We start from the raw sequence: 21,935 nt of genomic DNA, 5'->3' as shown, positions 1-21,935 counted from the left end.
ATGACTGTAAGAGGGTGGTCTGCCCACTGGCCAAAGAGTGGGAGAGGTAGGCTCACATCCAGCATTCAGAAACCTTTTCAGTAGAATAGAAGACAACAGTGAATTGACTACATCACCAAACAAAACATATATCTGAGTAGGTAATGTGAGACTTTTTTCTTTATTAACACTAATGTGTTTGTTTTTAAATCTTTTTTTATACTTATGAATATTCATAGAATGACCAGGGTCTTTCCATAATATACAGTATGCTGTTATGCTTTACATTATCTACAATTAAGCTAATACATTTATAAATTTTATCATGAAAGTAAATGTAGGTAACTGTTTCAAGAAGAGAAAGAATAATAATTTTCCCCTCCAGTAGGTGGCATTAATACAAATCTGCCCATATGAACATAAAGGAATATAATGCTTTAGGCTTTTGCCACTGCTCTTTGCAGTTAAGTGGGCAATACCTATCATTTAACCCTGAGACATTTTACAATGTTGGCATGACCTGTGTAAAAAAAAAGAAGTGGCAGATCACTGAAAAGGGCATCTAAGATGATAGGAGAGGATTAGGAAGGACAGACATTCAACAGGAAAAGGAAAGTGAAAAGAAGGCTTTGGCTCTCAGGTGTCAAGACCCAGCCATCCTGGGTTTAGCCCAGCATTACAAGTAATGGACATTCTTTTTCCAGCAGCCCAAAGCAGGAGGGAATAGTGTGAAGCACATCATCCATTTTGAGTGAGTAGCATGGAGAGCTGGTACACCTTAAGGCCAGGACAGGGACACTTCAGTCACGCTCTTTCTCCTCTCTCTGGCCCTCAGACTATTCGAGTTCATTGCTATCTCTCTCTCTCTCTCTCTCTCTCTCTCTCTCTCTCTCTCTCTCTCTCTCTCTCTCTCTCTCTCTCTCTCTCATATATATAAATATATATACTGCACGAACATTTCCCTCCCTGTTCCACTGCTTCTGTGCACATGAAATCTCAAACTGGAGTGTCTAGCCGAGTGTATTTGCTTTAATTTGCCCATTGGTAAAATCATTTGGACTTGAAGCAACCATTTTGGACTCTAAAACCAGGATCTGTGATTGCTTCCTCCAGCGGGAGTGTGGAACATAAAGAGTCCTTCCAAAAATCGCCCAGCGTGAGGATCAAACAAGCCCCAGAGTTCCTCAGCCAGGCTGAAAATGCCACATCAAATAGCCCTCAGTCCTGTGTAGGGCTTAGTGTGCCTATCCCCTGAGCTAGTGGCCAGGCCAAACGACCCACAAATGCAGTGCGTTTGATAAAACGAGACATCTCGGTCTCCTGGCCATGGCCTCCGGTCACTCTTGGCATGGCTAAGAGGGCACTTGTTCGCCACGCTGCTTGCTCCAAACACCTGGCATGGTAGACAGGGAAGAGGTCTGCCATCTTGGAGTGCCCAGCAGTCCTACCTATCACACAGTCAGAGTCATCAGAGGGGAACAGATGGAGACACTGACATTTGCTGCTAAGCTACGCCAACAGTGTAAGTGTCTTCCATTACTGCCCATTTGTCTGTCATATTCAACTTTTTTCAACAAAGCCACAAATCCATCTGTGTGTGGATCACAGGGAGTTATAATAATAAATCTATAAACCAAAAGGACAGGCAACTCTTAACACTTGTTGGCACTTAACTCCACAAAATGTCTGCTATCCCATATGCCATTCTTAGAAATTCTTTTTATTTTTGTCTAGAAGAACAATTTTTCAGAATTCTTTCCGTTTTATGATAGTGTTTATAGGGCTGAACGAAACATACAGTACAGACCTACATAAAAAAAACAATAATAAAAAAAAAGGCTTTTATTTTTACATGCATTTTAACATGCTGGTATAAAGATTGCTCTTCATTTGGATGTGAAGTTGATATAATGAATTAATCAAGTGACAGATTTATATTGACTTTACTTTGAACTTCCTAACAACCGAACATGTTGATGTGACCAGTAATGGCATAATTACTTATATATTCTCTGTTCCTTAAACAACTTTGAAATTAAATTTCATGTTCCTGTTTATGTAAATGACAGGTAATACATATGCATATATTTTCTAACTCCAGCAATTCTACATGTCACTTTAAAAAGTGTCATAGCACAACCGGGATGTTAACAAGAACCTATGCAGCGTGTCTTAACTTACACCTTAACTTACAATGATTGTTATAATTAGCCTTTAGAAATATTTAGAAATATATGTTTCACTTGTCATGAGAAACTTGTGTAGATGTGAAGTGTTATTACTCTATTTTAACCTTATTATTAGCTATTGGAACCTTATTATATATGATTTCGTAATTAGCCTGAATCTCTTCAGAATAAATGAGTTCTGTTTACCTAAACAATTCGATTTGTCATAGAATTATGGAAATATACATCTACTTTACATGTATAGTGTTTGTTGTGATCTAAATCACAGCACCTCATCACTTCACTGCTTACAGCTCTGCCTATCTCTCTCTTTCTTTCTCTCTCTCTCTCTCTCTCTCTCTCTCTCTCTCTCTCTCTCTCTCTCTCTCTCTCTCTCTCTCTCTCATTATAGCCAGACGACACTATTTGTTTATTAGCTGACTACTACAAGTATCTGGTATAATGGTGTTACTCTTCAGCAACTGAAACCATTAAAATCCTGTTTCCTTCTTTCTTAGTATTCTTGTCGATGTAGGTGACACTGCAGGCTGGACAGCTGTTATCAGCTCTGGCCACACCATCTGGTCTTAATGCAAGAGGCATTGGGAATAAGATTTCCCCTTGCCAAAATGCATGGCTATACATGGATGTGCAGGATGGGGACAGCAAACATTTTAAGTGGTATTAACTGTGAAAAGGAAGCAAATCTCTTGCTATAATGAGCTGTCAAATTCAGCCAATAATGGAGATATGTGGTAAAGAGTTGTCATGCAGTTTCTAGATAGATTTGCAACATACTGTGTACTATTTGTGCATAGATTATATGTATGATGTGAATAATGTAGTCATTTATTTAAGCTTTACTTGACTGGCTTTACGCGAACATAATCTAACATAGTACTTTTACGACTGTTTCTATCTCAACATACAAAATATTTAAATTACATGTAAATAATCTTACTAATCTACTGTTGTGCCTATTTTTATATTGATGCTGAATTGAATTTCATACTTGCACATTTTGCAAAAATCCAAAATTTGCTTTTCCTCCTCCATTAAAATTATCCCCACCATTCTCTATAATATCTATTTTACCCTTTATTTTTCACGCCCTTTGAGACTGTCATTGACATTACTTAAAGCTGGTGACTTCAAACGGACCCAGAGAGGTTTTGCAGTAGAGCTGAAATTGAGTTGACCCATTGAGAGCAGGGCAGAATAAATGAAACAGGCTCTCACTCTCTCTCTCTGTCTCTTACTCAGTGTCATGCTAATTAAACACATCACTCTGTGGACATGTATGCCTTCATATCCACTTAAGAGTCTTTAAAGTGAAGGCAGTCAACTTTGCATTTCAGAGCAGCTGACGTATAGACCAGATTTCTGCATCTATAAAGTTCTGTTTTATTTTTCTATTAATAATAATAAAAAAAGTCAATATGCCATTCATTCTGCTTTTTTTTCAACAGACCTTGAGAATAATACAAATATTATTAAAAAAAAAAAAAAAAAAAAAGATGAGGCACAAAATAGAGAAAGGTTTAGAGAGATTAGATATCTGGAACATATTTCTTTTCTTAAACCAGATAATAATTTCAACTGAAAACAATAGTAATTAAAAAAAGGCCTATTGTGATTAGTATTAATGAATTAATATCAATTAGTAATTAGTATTCGACTTCAATTAAGTAATATATATATATATATATATATATATATATATCAATGAATCCGTTATTTTTTGAGAAGGCTGTTTGGAGCTAGGTAGATAGCTCTTAAGAGGCTCTTATGAATCTGCCTTTGATAAAAAAAAGTATGAAGCAAATAACCATAACAAAACAAGAGAAGAGGGACAAACTTATTCATAATTCTACACCTGCATGTAAGAGAAACGTGTATGCAACACACATACATCAGAAACCTCTGTAATCAACCTGCTAGCATTGGACAACGCATGCCAGTAAACAGACCAAATTCAAATTGTGCGTATTTCATAGTAATGTGTACTAGTCAGTATATAGACAATGTATATATGGTATATAGAAGCATGCTGATGGTAGCATCATACTGCAGGCTTGGCTGCTTATCTTACTAATGCCCTCCTTCTCTGGTCACTGAGATCTGGTAGATGGATTCTATCTCACAACTGATGTTGTGACATTTTCTTTTTCTTTTATAAATAAAGAGCTTAACATTTCACTAAGGGATGCTTAATGTTTGGTATATTTTAAATTGGATGATAATTTTTCAGATATTTACATTTTTTAAGTTGTTCTGAGAGCTCAATGGACTCTTTGCTTATTGTTCAGGTGTTTGTTCATGTTTTTATGCTCACAGAATTAATAACATAAGCATTTGATAAGCATTGTTATTTGATATGCTAATACTGAGCCATTTTGAGCCAGTGTACTGTATGTAGCTGGCTTAGTAGCTATTAGCATTGTTGTAACATATTGTATCATGCTGTAACATATTGCAAGCTCCAGTGAGAACTTCTTAGAAGCATACAACCAAACATGTTAACTGCCCTTCTCTGTTTGGTAGTATATATGCCTTTAATAGAGATTATAAGATTAGCATGTTGGTTATCATTTATGGAATTCGATTAATACGCATACTTCTCCACATGCAGGTAGATCTTATTAAAAAAAAATAGAAGCTTATTTTAAAAAGCAACAAAAGTTTTCATTGAGGGTTTTCTGTGCAAACTATTCAGCTGAAACATTGCTTATTCCCCTTTGTTTTTCTTTTTTTTTTTAGTTGCATTAATTATATTTCCTCTTATCAGCACTTACATATTTGAACAATTCACTCATCAATAGTTTTAATAAACTGTTCGAGAGAATGAATTTTCTACGAATTTAATTTTTTTGGATAAATATATTAGTTTGCTGCTAACTCTAAATACTTACAGGGACAATTTGTGTGTATGAATTGACAGAACCCCCCCATCTCTCTCTCTCTCTCTCTCTCTCTCTCTCTCTCTCTCTCTCTCTCTCTCTCTCTCTCTCTCTCTCTCTCTCTCTTTCTCTCTCTGGATCTTTTTGTCTGAGTCAGGCGAGTAACTGAAGCTCAGGTGTTTTCCCTTGTGGCAATTGCATATCATTACTCATCATCCTTATCATCCATCACACATTGTGCATACGCACCCACACTCCCACACCAATGCACACATAGCAGGTGTAGCAGAGCATGTAATGGCTCAGCAGCACTCTTTACATGTTTTCCCTATTGTTTAGCCCAAATCTGCTGTTCATGAAACCTATGCTGCTTTAGGGTGTGTGTGTGTATAAAAATGACAAATAATGCATAAAGGGACCAGGTTGTCTAGCTTAGACCTAGTTTGTCTCTGTAGATAAAATGTAAATGTGTATATTAACTGATTTTGGTAACTCCATTATTTAGTCCTTCTTGTGTGGTAGTTTATGTGCCAGAGGCAACTCTTCACTCCTACACACCCGCTCAAAATACCAAAACCGTTGCCTGCCAGCCATTACCATTTTGCCCCCTCTCTCTGCCTCATAAAATATGATGACATTACCCTTCTGTTACGATCTCTCAGCAATCCCAAAACTCCATCCAGAATGGCTGCTGACTGCCTACCTCAGCTTTGCCCATCTTCACTGGCTGATAATATGGCTCTCTCTAGACTAGAAGCTTCAGCCAGGAACATGGGCTTCTTCTCGCTGCCCACATTTAAAAATTCATTTGTTTCTGCACCTATGCTTTGGCCATGAGGCATGGCAGGAAGAGTGCTGCTTTTCCCCCCACTTCATTTCTGTGATTTGAAATTCTGATTTTATGCTAATGAAATGCACTTCTATGTACATTTCTCAATTCTGAAATTGGGATCTAAATCACTTTTAGCTGACCGCCATATTTGTCTCACTCTACAAATTACATCTGAAAGCCATACACAGATGGGTAGTTAAATTAATTTGGGAAAGTTACATTTCATATGTAGATTGTATTCAGTTTAATGACTGGGATAACATTTTACTGTTTGCCTGGTGGGTGTGGGGACTTGGAAAGTCTCCATGCATTTCTCCACAAATGTGTGTGTGTGTGTGTGTGTGTGTGTGTGTGTGTGTGTGTGTGTGTGTGTGTGTGTGTGTGTGTGTGTGTGTGTGTGTGTGAGAGAGAGAGACTGACTGAATGGATTGTCATTGTACTCAGCATGCTGCCACTCCACACACAGTTTGTGTGTGTGTCTGTCTCTCAGTTGAGTGTAAAAGCCTGTGTCCAATGGCCTGAGCCTTGCCTCCTTCTTCCCCTGGAAGCTGTTCAGGCTAAATTACTCAGAACAGCACCTTCCTTTCCACCCCCAAACACTCCAATTTCCTGCCTCTTATGACACAGATGCAAGCTATACTTTTGGCCTGCAAGCCTGGCAATCTGCAAGAGAACAGCGGCACACGGCAGCAAGTCTGAAAAAGAGTGATAGTGATGAGAGTGAGAAATAGGAGTAACGTAAATAAAAAAGAAAAGGACGGAAAAAAAAACAGCCAAAGTGGAAAGTGCAAGAGAGGTACACTGGGGGAGAAAATGGAACAAAATTGGGAAAAAAATAAAAAAATTCTTGTGTATAGTTAATGAAAAAATAGCAGACAAGATAATAATGGGTTGATACATGAGTCTGTGAAAAGGACTATGTGGAGGGAGAATATAATAAAGACAGAGAGGGAAGGTCGAACATCCCTTCAGAATATCTTAAAACTTCCAAACTATCACAGGAAGGAGTGAGATAAAGGACAGTACAGGACAGGTGAGAATATTGTGAAATGGCTATAGCTTCCCATGAGGTGAAGAAAACCTTGAGTTATCAAGATGAAGAATGGACTGACCTCGACTAAGAAACACTTTAGCATCATTTACGCTGTTTCTAGGTCTCTCTGCAAAAAGCAATAAGGTTCCCATCCATGTTTTAAAATTACATCCAGACAGTTACTGAAAACCCACCTATAGTTTCTGAACAAATCTGTATTGTTTTGTCTGCAAATCTTGTGTTAAACGTACACAAAATGTCACTGCATGCAAAAACCATGCTTAATGTAAAATCTCAGAGTTTCCCTTCATCACCTACAGTATATTTAGAATAATGTATGACTCAAAGCAGCAGTGAGAGCCAGTAATTCTGCCAATAGAAAGTCGTAGCATACAGTGGTCTGGCTGCAAAGTGCTCAGTGCCAGCCAAGCCAACTAACCCCTATATCTCTTAGGAAATGGGCAGTGTGGGTGTTGGGGATTGGGGAAGTCTGTGTTCATTAGGCCATGAGCAGGCCAACCAATCAATACTATCAGCACTGGCAGGTTCTGTCAGAGGCAGGGCCAGTCTGACTGGGAGTTGTGAGGGCGTTAGGCCGCCCATTAGCAGAAGGCTAATATCGACTGGATGAAGTTTGTAGAGGATAGAGTGTTAAGGCTTAGACAAGTGGGAATCTGCATGTTTTAGAAAATAGAGTGTAGTTTAGTACTTTATTCTTCTCTTGTGTTTTTTATTTTATTTTTCACAATAAATTGTTTCATAGCTGCCTTACCATTTGGATCAAAATCATATTAGTCTTTAAATCCTTTAAACACTAATAATGAATTGTGATGAAATAGAATTCCAAATAGCTAGTTAATCAGGAACCGAATATCATGAAATATCTGTGTGAATTACAAAGAACAAGGTTGATATAGTCAGATTTTATCCATTTCATAGTGCAGGGAACTCATATGAAGAAGTATGCATGCTTATCTCTCCTCAGCCCTAATTTTCTCCATTAAAATATTTGGTAGCATTAAGCTTTAATATCCTGGAGTATTCATATTTATTTATTTAACAGATAATGTCGTCCAGATCAACTTGCAGAAATGCATTGTAATCTCAGATAAAAAACATATCCTTATCTAGTACAAACCTATATGGGCATAAGAATACCATAAAGCTATACAGAATTCCAGATCAAACCCAAAAGAAAACTTTCCAAATGAAAGACATATGTAAAATGATGTCACTTAGATTTGATGCTTTTAAAGCAGCACATGATTTTAACCTGTGATAAACGTTATTTTCTGTCACCTTCAATGTGATGAATGGTGAGTAGTTTGTGGTTGAGTCTCAGTGCAATATGTTAGCTCTTCATCAAGAAATAGTTGCAGTTGAATGCCATTTCCCCCCCAGTGGCCAAAAATCTGACAAATGACCTTGCAAGTGCATGATGTTTGTCAACATTGCTTTATGAAAGAAGTGAAAAATTGGAACTCTTTAGTGTCCCGTCCCCATTTGAGCCACAGTGGCAGGAATCTCATATGAACTGATATGGTTTGTAAAGGTTCATAACGACTCATAGAGTTGCTAGATGAGAGAGACAGGTTCAAACTTTGAACATTGCCTGTTTTGTTTTGTCCATGTTCAGGATTGAATATCTTTGCCACGTCAAATCCACAGTGGTATATAATGGCTTATATGAAAATAGACACACAGGGTTTAAGAATTTGTAGTTTTTCATAAGTACTGTTTTTACCTCACCTACTGTACTAGAAGCAATACATTCATAGAAAAGTAAGTTACTTTCACACAAATATCTATATCTTCAAAGTAAAGATGAACTCAACCCATGTCTGCTTTCTGAGATGCCTAAAGTGCTTGTTCATAAGCATCTAAAATTTGAAGACCTTATCTTCAACCACTAAAATTCTTTGTAAGCCTAACTGGTTATGGTATTGGTCTACTGATCAGAAGGTTGTGAGCTGACACTGCTGGGCCCTTGAGCAGGGAGTTTAACCCTCATCTGCTTAGCTGTATAAAATGAGATGAATGTAGGCTGCTCTGGATAAGGTAAGATGTGTCTGGCTAATGTAAAAACTGTTTGATGGTGGAATATATAAACCATAATGCCAGAGCATTCCCTTCTATATTGTTCCTCCATTAGTTTGTGAGTTATTCAGTAGCAGAAGGTGCTGTTGATATTTTTTATTATTATTATTATTATTATTATTATTATTATTATTATTATTATTATTATTATTATTATTATTACTGACAAACTACTGATTTTTTACTTGTTCACCTACTGTTCTAAGCATTTGAAATGCTTTTCTTGCTGCAGACAGTTACAATTTATGTTGTAGAATTAAAGTACTCCCATCTCTCCAGTCTCATCTGTTCCTTCTCTTCCTCCCTCCTCTCATTTCTCCCTCAGCTGAGATAAACCTATATCAAAGATTCTCTAACTCATTGAAAAAGTTGCCTATTATCCTCCCCCTCTAATGGCCCCCTTCCTGGGTCCTAATGAAACTGTTCTGTCCAGGCCAGGGGGCTTTGTCTGCCCTACTATTTTCCAGCACAGATTTCTCCTACAGCTCCTCCCACCCAGAAAAAAAGCAGAACATAATGAGCAATAAACAAGTACAATTCATGTTATAAATAACCAACAGACCGGTCGTGCATTGGTCAGTTGGGGACACATTATTTCCTTCGTGTGCACTCTACTATCCATAGCACAATAACAAATTATGCCTCAATTGTTTAGTTTGTCTGTGAGGGTTATGTATTGATTGTTGGTCCAGCCTCTTAGAGGGTGAACAGGGACTCGCAAAGCACTCAAGTGGAAAGCTCTGTTCATATAAAATTATGAGGGGGAAAAAGAAAAGACGCATCCTGCTAGAAAGGAAGGCAAGGTATTCTCTTGATTAAACATTAAGCGTGCAGTATTATTATTATTATTATTATTATTATTATTATTATTATTATTATTATTATTATTATTATTATTATTATTATTATATTGTAACCCGTCAGTAATCAAAACTAGGGTTAGCACATTCGCCTCACACCTCCAGGGTTGGGGGTTCGATTCCCCCCTCTGCCTTGTGTGTGTGGAGTTTGCATTGTCTCCCGTGCCTCGGGGGTTTCCTCCGGGTACTCCGGTTTCCTCCCCCAGTCCAAAGACATGCATGGTAGGTTGATTGGAATCTCTGGAAAATTGTCCGTAGTGTGTGAGTGTGTGAGTGAATGAGAGTGAATGCCCGATGACGCCTGAGATACAGCCTGAGCACAGGCTCCCCGTGACCCAAGAAGTTCGGATAAGTGGTAGAAAATGAATGAATGAATTAATATTTCCTAATCAATTGTGTTTGTCATAATAAATCAGATAAAAATACTAAAAGCCTCTCTGTTGCACCAAGTTGGTAACATCCAAAAAACGATTGATTGCCGTGTGACTGAGAGTATACAGGAATTTTTGAAGAGGAAGACAAACGATGCTCAGCAGACTGTTTTGCATTGCTGGTTAGAGTAGGCCAGTAAAAATAAATAAATAAATAAATAAATAAATAAATAAATAAATAAATAAATAAATAAATGTACTCAGAAGGAAGACTGGTTTGAGTATAACCACCTGGTTGTGGTCTTTTAAGTCAGAACCAACACTATGCCAATTTAATTATTCACTTCCAAACACTGGTGGTAGTGTAATTCTGTTATCAAGACAAATTTCCTGACAGCATCATTTGGGACTGGAATTATCGTAGACACCATGTTTTATATAATAACACCCATTCTTGTTCTTTGAAATACCAAAGATGAATTGTAAGCAGTTGGTGATATGCTTAAAAAAGTGACAGTGTCATTTATTAAACGGAGAGATAAGGTATTATATCTTACTGTTTCCATCTTTCCTCCTTTCATGTCTTTCACTCACACCCATAGGGTCAGTACTGAAACAATCCCACTCTTGACAAGACTGTTCCCCTTTCCATCCCCTCACTTTCTGCCCTCTGACTCTTTCTTACCCTACACACACATTTTACACATTATATCACAGTCTGATATTAATTGCATTCAAGTACTTTCTTCTGAAACCCATCTGCTGTTTTTTAACCCTTAACCCCCTCAAAGTCTTTGTGTACTCCAGAATCAATCGTCTGACCAGTGGGTCGCCGTCTATCACAGACACTGTGCCAGATTTCAGAGCTTCTCTTGATGACCCAGATATTCTTTCTATAGAGCATTTTTTCTTTGGCATGGTGTTATATCTTAGTGGGAACCAAACGGATGAGAATACCTATAGTTATGACATTGTGAGGACATTTAGTCAGTCCCCATGAAGAAAACTGAAAGAGACAAATGATTCGTTTTTGGTTACTGAGGTTAAGGTTAGATTTAGGTGTAAGCATCATGTTAATTAGCTGCATTAATAATTATGTCAATGCAAGGTCATCTTGAGAATAGTGAATACATAGTAGCACAAATGTGTGTGTGTGTGTGTGTGTGTGTGTGTGTGTGTGTGTGTGTGTGTGTGTGTGTGTGTGTGTGTGTGTAGGTGTGGGTGGGTAGGTGTGGGTGGGTGTGTGTGTGTGTGTGTTTGTGTGTGTAGTCTTTTCATGTGTGTGTGCTGCATAAAGAGCTTACAAATTCCCTGTTGAGAGGAAGTGCTTTTGAGACAAGTAAATTTGTGTTTTGTAGATTTGCATGCTCACACACACACACACACACACACACACACACACACACACACACACACACACACACACACACACACACACACACACACACACACACACACAGGATTTATTACAAACTTTGGAAATTTAAAATAACTTGTGTATCTACATAATGCTTTTTTAACTAATGACTGACTTTGTCAGTTGTTCAGGATACAGGTATACCCAGGTCCCCTGATCATCACACTTGTAGGTGGTTCTTCCCCAAACTGTTGCCACAATGTTGTATAGGATCCAATATGTTATAGCATGACAATTCTCCTGTGCACATGATCTACCAAGATTAGAGTGGAGTGAAGTGGCCTACATAGGGCTCTGACCTCAACTCTACTGAATACCTTTGCAAGGAAATGGATCACTGACTGCAACCTCAGACCTCCTCAACCAACAGTACATAACCTGACTAATGCTTCTGCACCACAATGGGCAAATTTCTACAGCCACAATCCAAAATTGTGTGGAAAGACTCCTCAGGATATTATAAAAGCAAAGGGACTTAATCTGGAATGAGGTGTTCAACAAGCACAAACATTTGGATGTACAGTATATTCGGGGACAAGATCATCTGCACTTGAATTAGCAAACATCTAAATATATATATATATTCCTAGCACATTTGATGATTTTAGTTCTGGCCAAGAGATACATACACACCTTTAACCTCATATACTGTATATTATTATGTATACTATTATGTATACTATTACTATTATGTATATGTATACTATTAAAATATATACAGTGCATGTAAATTACACTCTTAGATTATACTCTTCCCTTCGGTTAAATTAATGTTTGCTAAAGCTTAAGGAGCCTATTATGAAGAGAGAGATAGAGAGAGAGAGAGTGTGTGTGTGTGTGTGTGTGTGTGTGTGTGTGTGTGTGTGTGTGTGTGTGTGTGTGAGAGAGAGAGAGAGAGAGAGAGAGAGAGTTAATGATAACCTATCATAGCTCAGTTTGATGCAAGCTACATACTGCACTTTTTATATTACAGCATCGGGTCCCTTAAACAAACGACTCAATTCAAAACGTCAATATGACTTAGCGTCTGCCAGGCAGTAGCGTTAATTTAGGGGAGTAATCTCATCATGCCAAATCATTTAAGCCCAGGTTATGTTTATTGAGTGGTAGGAGAAAGGGATTGTTGATATGGAGGAGCTAATGGTTATGATAGGACCAATAAGAGAGGAGCTAAGAGTGTTGTGCTAGTGCAGGGGGATATGTGCTTATACTGTAGAAGAGAATAAATTAAGGGGAACCTGATGCCGTGCAGGCGGGTGGCTGGGCACGACAATATATTTACAGCCATACAGGCATACATGAGATCACATGCAGTGATGCAATATGTGTGTTTGTGTGTGTGAGCATTTCTGTGGGTCATGAACTTTAAGAAGACAGCCATGCACAACGCGGGTCATCCATTCTCTTAGCCTTGCAGATGATGTCTTTATCCTCCTGGCCTTATAGGCCACATCAGCCGAGCGTGTGAAGCAGGTGCAAACAGAGGAGGACAGAACGCCTTACGCAGGTGTTCCATGTCCAACCATGGCCAATGGGGAATATTATACTTTGCTGTGTTTGTTCTAAAGTCCAACAGGCAATGACTTATAGCTTACCTAATGCATAAAAAGATAGCAATCAGCAAGTCAGCTCGTCCAGGGATGAAACAAAGCTAGTCCAGGCTGACAGTGGTGACATAATGCTGTTGCTGTTTCATAATAAAGAGGTTATACATTGTATTGAAGTGAACAAAAGCAACTTTTTTATTTCATGGCTGCATTCTTAGACCAGAACAACTCAAATATAAACTCTTTCAACGATTTTCGCCCCTGGTGATCCATGGATTGAGAAATACATTTCAGGAATTAATAAACGGTTCCAAGCAACATATTCACCGCTGTACTTGTCTGGTTTTTTTTTCCACATCACATTCAGAACTGTGTACTGACTTGGCTACAGGAAACCCATTTTTTTTTCTGCATGAACACAGACAGCCGACATGAAACAGAAATGCTAGAGTGCAAGAGCCACACAGCAGGATTTCATGTCTTTGATTAAATACACTCTGTATTATATACATGTAGTGTAAGACATAAATATTTCTATATGTGTTTGAGAATATGGCAGATTTTTAACATTTAATATGCAGCAGGTCAGAGCTGCAGGGGAACACAAGCCTATCCTGGAAACATCAGGCCTTCAAGTGTAAAGCAGGAATGCATGCCATTGCCAGTCCATCACACGGCATCATGCACACATACATTTACACAAATTCACATCTAGGGACAATTTATCATAGCCAAGCTGCTTACTAGAGTGTTTTGGGGATGTGATAGAAATCCACAGTATCTGCAAAGCACACACAAACAGAAATCTGAGCTCAGGATTGGAGTTTGGGGACCAAAATATGCATAATGGTATTTAGGTTTCACCACTTAATATAGTGACATAATATATTCTATGTGATGGATTCAGAAACAAGTGAAAAACAAATGTAATCTCATTGTGATATCTTTGCAATATTTAATTGAATACGGTTAAATATTTTATATAGCGCTTTAAACAATGGTCACAAAATAGCCATACAGGAGTAAAAGAAACGTTTACAAAAGAGTTACAATTAGAAAGTTTCAATTGTTAAATTGTGTTTATTCCTAGTGAGCAAGCCAGAGGTGAACGTGAAAAACAAAATCTCCCTTATGATGAGTCAGCATACATAGAGGAGGTGCAACAGCTAACTGCCTGGTGTAGAGCCAGCAACCTGTCTCTGAATGTTGATAAAACTAAAGAGATGTTTGTTGACTACAGGAGAGCACAGAGCGACCACTCTCCACTGAACATGGATGGATCATCTGTAGAGATCGTCAAGAGCACCAAATTTCTTGGTGTTCATCTAGCGGAGAACTTCACCTGGTCACTCAACATCAGCTCTATCACCAGAAAGCCCAGCAGCGTCTCTACTTTCTACGAAGGCTGAGAAAAGCACATCTCCCTCCTTCCATCCTGACCATGTTCTACAGAGGGACCATTGAGAGCATCCTGAGCAGCTACATCAATGTCTGGTTTGGGACTTGCACCATCTCAGATCACACGACCCTGCAGTGGATAGTGAGGACAGATGAAAAGATCATTGGAGTCTCTCTTCCCTCTATCATGGACATTTACACCACACACACTGTATGCAAAAAGCCAACAGCATTTTGGAAAACCCCATACACTTCTTACACACACTCTTCACCCTCCTGCCATCTGGGAAAAGGTACTGAAGCCTTCAGGCCCTCATGAATAGATTCTGTAACACTTTCTTTCCACAAGCCATCAGACTCCTCAATAACTTAACTGAACTGTACCGAGCAAACACACACACACAAACACACAAACACACACACTGTATGGACTTCCAATATCCATGTACACAGCACCACCCATATCAAACAGTTTACACACTGTTTTTGCTCTTTGCACATGCTGTCTTGGACATTTCAGTCAACTGCCGTTTTGCACAAATCATTACAATACCTCATACAGTATAACTGCCGCTATTATATAAAGTGTTCATTCCCGTATTTATTTCACATGTACTGTAGAATATACAGTATGTATCCTTGTCTGCAATGCTTTTGTGTTTTGTCTTGCATTGTTTGCACCAGGTTGCACAGATGCACTTTATGTTGCTAGGAATAACTTACTTAAGTCCTTAGCTCTGTTTTTGATCTACGTAGCACCTTGGTCCTGTAAAACCGTTGTCTCATTTCACTGTGTACTGTGTCAACCAGTGTTGTATAAACTAGAAAGCAATACTTGAGTAAAAGTACAAGAATCGTACTAGAAAAAGACTTTGGTAGAAGTGAAAGTCACCTTTTAGAATATTGCTCAAGTAAAAGTCTTAAAGTAGGCTATCTGATATATACTGTACTTAAGTATCAAAAGTAATTTTCTGATATTTAATGTACTTCAGTATTTGAAGTAAACATAAAAAGTAAAATGTCAGTGATTTTCGGTAGGCATAAGTCCAGGGGCGGTTCTAGGGTTTCATCTGTAAGGGTTTTAGCCCTCAGTGAGAATTTAAAACAAGAAGAGTTTTATATTATATATTATATGACTACACAGTAAGCCAAAAGTTATGTTATTATTAAATGGCAAAAGTGAACCCCAAAATGTTATGCATGATGTAATGATGCCAGTCTTAAATCAAATCAGTTCATGTATGTGTGTATTCTCTACAAACAGTGTGTCCAATGAATGCAGTCATTAATAAACAAATATTCACAGGACAAAGACTGAATCAATAAATATTATTTTTATTTAGTAATTAATGGATTGTTTGCATTAATATTTTGTTTGTGCTACAACTCTGGTAATAAGAATAGTGACATTTCACTGCTTTTGGTTGCCGTCTTTGCAGCTTTCCGGTTAACGTTGTACATAAATGCCTCCAGCTCTGACTGCGCGTGCACGCGGCGCGTGCCTGTGCTTCTCCGTAGAGCGTGCGTACGTGCGTAATGCAATCTAGGAGCAGTGATTCGCCAAACCTCCCTTATTGCAGTCGTACACATTTCTTCTGATTTTATTTTGTAGTAACGAGTAACAAAGATGCTTAGTGGAAATATAACGGAGTAAAAGGATACATTTTATCTAGGAAATGCAGTGGAGTAAAAGTGAAAGTTGACATAAATTTAAATAGCGAAGTAAAGTACAGATACGTGACATTTCTACTTAAGTACAGTAACGAAGTATTTTTACTCCGTTACATTACCACACTGGTGTCAACTATATATGGTTGAAAGGACAATAAAAGCTTTTTGACTTGACTTGAAACCCATCCTCATCTGGGTGACACCTTATAGTGTGATTCTAAATTATTTTTCTTCTATAACTGTGGAATTGTATAACCAGTAGCTTTTGAGCAACACATATGTGGTATGAGTAATTTCTGAATTCATTATGAAGTTAAATTCCTTTCTGCCGAAGCAGTCAAATGATCAATGATGGAGACCAGAGCGTAAAACCGAGGCAACAGCATTTCAAACCAGTGCCATGGTCTCCAAGTGGAACTATTCACAGCAGTTCCATGTATCTCCAGTCTGCCATAATGCCAGGACACTTATTCTATATTATTAAAATTTATTAATTAAATCAAATATTATTTTGGTGTATTGAATGATAATTCAATATATATAATGATATATTAATGATAGTTCCTGGCTTGATTTTCTTTTTCTTTTCTTTGTTGTGCCACACAAAGAATTGTGTTTTCATTTGTGGAGCAAAAAATAAACAAACAAATATATATGTATATATATATATATATATATTTGTTTGTTTGTTTGTTTGTTTGTTTTTTTGTTAAGCTGATTAGTCATCGGTTACCTTCACAGAAGTGTTTTTGTCTAGTTTTAATTAGATGTTGTTTTTCTATTACTCATGTTGTTTCAAAGTATTTATCATTTGAAGTGATAAAGACATTTTTGCAAATGTACAACATTAAAAGCCTCCTCAGATAGACACTTCGTGTAGGGGGAGCAATCACTGAGATGTAAGATAAAAACTCTTTTGTGCTTCTTAGACATCAAATAGATACTTAGTATGCAACAGAAAGAGAGAGAGAGAGAGAGAGAGAGAGAGAGAGAGAGAGAGAGAGAGAGAGAGAGAGAGAGAGAGAGAGAGAGAGAGAGAGAGAGAGAGAGAGAGAGAGAGAGAGAGAGATGCTTCTGTGAAACTGATGTGGCAGATGGCTAGCTTGCTAAAATGTGACTTAAAAATAACAGCAATATTATAGTGATGTTATACAGTACACTGCTAACAGCGCTAACTTTTTTAGTTTCCCAAGTGCAATAAAGCTTTTGATGTGGAACTAAATCAAAGTGAGATGTTTTGCTTTGCTTCACTGGAGACGTGAGTGATAGATTGGTAAAGGCTAGTATAGGTGATTGGTTGTTAACACATCTAAATGCATAGTTACAACTCTTATCCCGTTTTAAGATCCATGCTGTTCTCTTTCATCAGTGATAGGGCTAATCCTCGAGGGAACTGAGCGGCTCAATCCACGTTAATTGCAAGAACTTTAGATCTCTTCTCTATCATTTTTATGTGAAGAGATGGCATGAGAAAGGACATAATAATGGAAAATAAAATATGTACTGCTATACATATTGGGGAAATTGTTTTTAATGAGAAGGTTTGACCTTGCTAGAACAGTGATACAGTACCTGTTGCATACTTGCTGTTTTTATTCTTCATAGAAAGTGTTTATGTTGTTAAGCTGTTCCCAAATTTATTTATTTATTTATTTATTTATTTATTTATTTATTTATTTATTTATTTATTTATTTATATGCAAGGTAATTATGCATTCACACAACATGTTATGCATTTTGCTGCATGTACTTTATCATATAGGGTCCCCTGTGAGTCTCTTATTAGTTTTTAAAAAGTAAAAAAATCTCATTTGTACAAAGTAATTCCAGTAAAATGATTATTGCTGAGCACATAGCAATATCTATAAAGAAAGGGTTTGCTAAGTTTGGTGTGGAACTCAAGTAACCTGCACAGAGCCCTGATGTCAACCTCACTAAACATTTTAGGACACAATGAGCCTGACATTAATGCCTGATCTGATTAATGCTTTTCTGAATGAATTCCCACGAATCACTACAGCCACAATGCAAGATCTAGTGGAAAGTCTTCCCAGAAGAGAGGAACTTATTATTACAACAATGCTGGAACAAAATCTGGAATAGGATGTTCAACAAGCTCTTGTCATTTGTAAATTGTGATTGAAATGAAGCATGGTGGTGTAAAATATAGGTCTGCTGCCTCACAGATCCAGGTTCCATGGTTTAAACCCCAGTGCATATGTTCTCTCTGTGTCCATGTGGGCTTCCTTTCAGGTTCTCCATGTCTCTCCACTGTCCAAAAATATGCCAGTGGGCTAACTGGCTACACTAAATGTCCCCTAGGTGAGGATGAATTTGAGCATGTTGTCTTGAGATGGCCAGGTTGTGTTTCCACCCCATGTCTCAGTGTTTCCAAGATAGGCTATGGATCCACCACAACCCTGACCAATATAAAGTGGTTACTCAAGATGAGGGAATGAATGTTCGATGTACAGTAACCAGTTGGACTTCCTTCAAAAATATTTAAATGTCATTTTGAGCTTACAGTATATCAAATTCAGGATATCCATTATGTTATTTTGGAGAAGGTTTTATTTTTACTTTTTCCTATTCTGAAGGAAGTGATGCCCTCGTTGTTGGTGGTATGACTAGGCTTTTTCAGTCATGTGGCTACCTGCTGTGGTTGTCATAAGTGCGCTGAACAGAAGAAGAGCTATGTTTTCTATGTTGTACACTTCCTTCCTCTGATTGCCCTGATTCCCAGTGGGGTATCACTATGGGAGCTATGGTTTGATGGTGTAAGGCTAACTCATCACATATCCTTCCATACGTGAAGGACAACAATGGGGTGGTGTGGTGGGCCAGTGCCCACAAAAGGACACCAATTTTATAACAAATAGATGCACTTGAAACAAATGTATCCTTGGTCTAAGGATAGAATGCCTAGTGAATGAACATCCATTGCTTAAAAATCAATGGATGAAATAAGGAGGATCTAGAAGAGCTTTTGATGCAAATGTTCTTTTCAGAATGTTAGTAACCACATATATAGAATTTTTACATAGTTTTAGTGTTTTGACTTTTTGTTCTTTCACAAAATATTGTAAAACGCTAATGATCAAGCTTGCAAAAAAATATAGTCCGGATTGAACTGTAAGTGCTCTCAGAGGACATGTTTGTAAAGGAAGGCCTCTGAAGCAGCATGTGAAATCCCACTTCAGAGCATGCCAGGTTCATTCTTTGCATGTAAAAGTAGGAGAAGGAAAATGGAGACACTTGCTACTTGGCCTTTTCATATTGTTTCAAAGGGATGGTTGTGGTAAATGCCAGGGCCTCTCAGCAGGCTTTTGAGCCTCTGGAGTTTGAGATCTAGGACTTTGATCTGGCACAGAGAAGTGCTAGAGCCTAAACAATAAGGTTAGTGCACAGAATTCACTGTAGCCATTATCGACATGGGAGAGCTGGATTCTCCGCTGTGAGTATGCAATGCAAATCCAAAGACCTCCCAAGAGGTCAGAGCGTGTTGGCCACGATTCCTGTGCTTCCTCTTCAAAGCAGTTAAGCAAAAGCCAAGGCCTTTTGTCAGCAGTTTCCTGTACTCTATAAAAGCTGTAAATGCCTTACAGAAACAATACTACAGTGTCTAAGTGCAACTTGAAGGCCAACAATGGATTTCATTTGTAGCTGGCTTAAAGCGAGGGCAAATGCTAAGACTATTCAGACAATGATTGTAAGTGTTTTTTTTTTTTTTTTTTTTTGTCAGTGATATTGGTTGAATAGTTGCATGGCATCCTTTGGAACAAGACCTCATTCTGAATCTTTCAAAGTTCTTGGCTCAGACATGTCTCTTCTTATCACGGGTGTGCTCCCAAGGTTATTTTCACTAGCCGGAATGTTCATTTCTAAATACCATATGTCCAGATGCTCATGGACATAATTTAGCAATGCAGCATGTGCAAAAGGCCTGATGTATGGCCTGCATATTTTTTCACTATCAATATCCATGCCAGAGACAGTGGTCAGCATTCATCTTCACTCACTTTCTGCTTAGCGCAGACTAAATTAATTTCCTCTGGGAAATTAACCGCTGATTCGATGCCATATAAATTCACCTCTTACAGTGCACTGAATTACCCAGGCCACCCTCGCTTATTTACAGGCAAAGATATATTTTATTGCTTTGCCAATTACAATATATTTTGAATGACAGAATGGACCATTTTAAAAGTATTTGGAGAAGACCATTTATAAGCAAGCCCCTGGCATTGTTTTGAGGAATGGGGATGGGATTTTTATTCCAGGAGCATTCAGGATCAAACATCTTTATTCTGTTTGGATTACTCTGTAAATCAGATACAGGTACGTTAGGGAGAAGTGTAGGAATCCATTTTTAAACAGTGTATTTTGTGACAGAGAGTTATTTAGGACTAGCCTTTACTCGAAAGACTTGATGCATCGATGAATTGATCAGTGAATGGAAACACTGCAAATGTAAGGATGCTATTTGTGTATGATAAATGTAATATATACCAAACATGCTATAGAGGATGCTTTGACAGTTCTGTATTAATGATGTTGTGTTTTGTTATTTATTTTGACTTCATCCAGGTCTTGTGTCATTTTTAAAGTTTTCCTGGGATGCAACATGAATAACATATTGCCATGTGACATGTGGGGCTCCATTCTGATGAGTTAAATTCTTGTGCAGTAGATAGCAGATGACATAATGAATAGTGGCATGATTTTCGTCCGTGCTGTACTGGTACTTTCTCTCTACATTGTAAAGTGTCAGTCTGACAATGTCAAAATTCAGATATCAATAAAAGTTTGTGTCAAATTAAAACCTTAAAAGTGAGACATGAATTCAAAGTGAATTCAAATTTTCTATGGGAATCTGAACACTCTCACATTCGTATATTGTAAAAAATATTGCCCATTTCCTTATTGTCACCTGTTTTTTTATTTGTTTTAATACTATTTTCACTAATACTAATACTATACTATTTACATTTATGTAGCAATCGTTTATTTTGATTCTTGTCCTGTCTCTGTCCCTGTATTGTCATTCGTTGTTGCCCTATTGTGTCCTAACTGGTCTCACCGGTTTTCAGTTCACTTTCTGATGTGTCATTCTAAACCCTTGTGTTTCTATTGTTCAGTGCAGTATTTGCATGGTTTACCCTGTTTTGAAACTATAGATTCTTTGCTAACTGTATTGATTCTTTTTACTAATGTCTCTGGTTCTCAATTACCAGTGTTTTTGCCATAGCCTGTGTTCACCTGATTTGCTGACATCTGCATTGTTTACTTGTGATATTACATTTTGGACTGTTGACCTGATCTTTTATTAAAGATACTTTACCTGCATTTGCAAGTTTCTTGTGATTCTTGTGATATATTAAAGTTATAGATTGTGGCAAGATACGTGTATTTTTTTCTTGCATAAAATGCCTTTTGTTAAAGGAAAAACTAGTTATAAAATAAAATAAAAATAACAACAACAACAACAAAAAACCCTAAATATATTAAGCTTGATTTAATCTACATTTGTATGTTACTTACTGTGAAAAAAAAAAAAAAATCAACTATGGCATTTACTACCAGAAAGTATGAGCTGCTGTCGGAGTGAATTTATTAGTTCTCCTGACATAGGTTTCTAAAAGGCAAGTATCTAAAATCTAAA

The sequence above is a fragment of the Tachysurus fulvidraco genome, chromosome 1 (assembly GCF_022655615.1).
Source record: "Tachysurus fulvidraco isolate hzauxx_2018 chromosome 1, HZAU_PFXX_2.0, whole genome shotgun sequence".
NCBI lineage: Eukaryota > Metazoa > Chordata > Actinopteri > Siluriformes > Bagridae > Tachysurus > Tachysurus fulvidraco.
Note: the sequence above shows the minus strand (reverse complement) of the source record.